This window comes from Corticium candelabrum, chromosome 17 (genome assembly GCF_963422355.1).
Source record: "Corticium candelabrum chromosome 17, ooCorCand1.1, whole genome shotgun sequence".
Classification (NCBI taxonomy): Eukaryota; Metazoa; Porifera; class Homoscleromorpha; order Homosclerophorida; family Plakinidae; genus Corticium; species Corticium candelabrum.
Genome location: NC_085101.1, coordinates 2854302 through 2856000, shown reverse-complemented (window position 1 = coordinate 2856000; position 1699 = coordinate 2854302). Strand labels below are relative to the sequence as shown.

Genomic DNA, 1699 nt, shown 5'->3' with positions numbered 1-1699 from the left:
GCAAATGGTCCATCTCTATGGCAACAGGTCTTTCTCACATTCACGCTGAACGAACAGAGCAATTCTCCATGCTTCCATTAACAGCCTAAAACTGTTACTAGCTATAGACACCAAATCCTAACGGTTACAAACACTTTACTGTAACGTAAAGAAAGCAATGTTTACATAAGAGATACACCCTTAATTGCGTCAATGCCAGATCTGAAAATTCATTATTTCAGAACATAACCAATGTAAAGAAGACAAAAATACAGCTTACAAAGATCACTTAGATTTTTCTTATCAAGCCATCAGTATACGCGTGAAAAATTGCACAAAACAAGCACGTGTACATTACTAAAACTGGATGTAATCTGATGGCATTAACAAACGCAACTATCAGACAACAAAAACGTACGCCCACATTACCAATTGCAACTTGTTTCAATGTATCGCAATAACAACTGCTTTCTGAATCCATTTCTGCCACTAGAAGAGTACGAGAAAAGAGATGAAAAAGATATTGCATAAGCAGAAGGCGACGGAAGTCATTGCAGAGCTTATTTGTGTTTCGTTAGTTGGTTTCATCGTTTTAGTGGTTAGGTCTGTCTGGGTGGTAACATCTACTTCATCACCAAGGTAGGTCAGTTGAACGCCATAGTGATCAGATAAAGGCCAGGATCCGACAGCAGATTCACTGTCCCAAATTCGCTTAAAGTTAAACGTGTTAGTTAATATTGATACAAGAACTATTTGTACCTAAACTAATTATTCTATTAGGGTAACAAGATAAAAATTAATCAAGTCAAAAAATAAATTATTAAAAGTACACATACTCAAAACCCAAATTTGGAAAATATACAAAATCGCAGAGTAAATGAGTAAAGAAAAGTAGAGAAGAGAATACACAAGCAAAATATGGTAACTGTCATAAATTTAAGATAAATAGGTATAGAGCCTTGTAACAAAACCTCAGTAATATGTAAACGTAAATACAAACAAGGATTACATGATATGAATGAAGTGTGTGTGTGTGTGTGTGTGTGTGTGTGTGTGTGTGTGTGTGTGTGTGTGTGTCTGTGTGTGTGTCTGTGTGTCTGTGTGTGTACGTGTATTGGAAAAACAGTATTGTTTACAACTCACCTGCACATTAGAAACTCTTGTTCTACTTCCATTTCGTACATATATATGATCAAGAATCTTTGAGTCAGATGATCCAGTAAGATTCCTAAGACCGTTTTCTCCGCAGGACGTACACAATGTAACGTCATCGACATATGCTGATATATATCCTGAATTGATAACTTTCCAATAATTTGATTCGTACTGCCCAGACAAATTCCTGTTGGCCAAAACACTAAAAACGGCTGGTCCTTGATTGAAGTCTCCTAATAGAATCGAATGTTTATCTGATGTGGCAGGATATGTCTGTAGGAGTTGCATTGTTTCATTTTCTTGAAGATCTTCAAAGTTATTGAACTGTGGGGGACCAACTACACATGTAACATACACAATTTTAAGTACTCTGCAACAAAAATTACGTTTGTTCAAAAATTCTAGAAATTGTATTCTGTCGTGCATATACTCCCAGGCGCTCGCACGCACGCACGCAGACGGTAATATTTGCCCTTACTCGCACGTTTATATTAAACAGTTTGATAGATCATATTTTCCTCAAAATCATCTCGATACAAACAGTGTTTCCATCTTTTATAATACT

General features: G+C 36.3%; 1 protein-coding gene across 1 annotated transcript in view; it reads right to left on the bottom strand.

The window, feature by feature from the left end:
* Nucleotides 1-214: 214 nt before the first annotated feature.
* Nucleotides 215-1699, bottom strand: part of LOC134192832 (uncharacterized) — a 4038-nt gene continuing 2553 nt past the window's right edge. The window contains exons 4-5 of the mRNA XM_062661591.1: nt 1123-1472; nt 215-690 (exon numbers count right to left, since the gene is read on the bottom strand). The gene's annotated coding sequence lies outside the window, so the exon portion shown is untranslated. The remainder of the gene's footprint in view (nt 691-1122; nt 1473-1699) is intronic.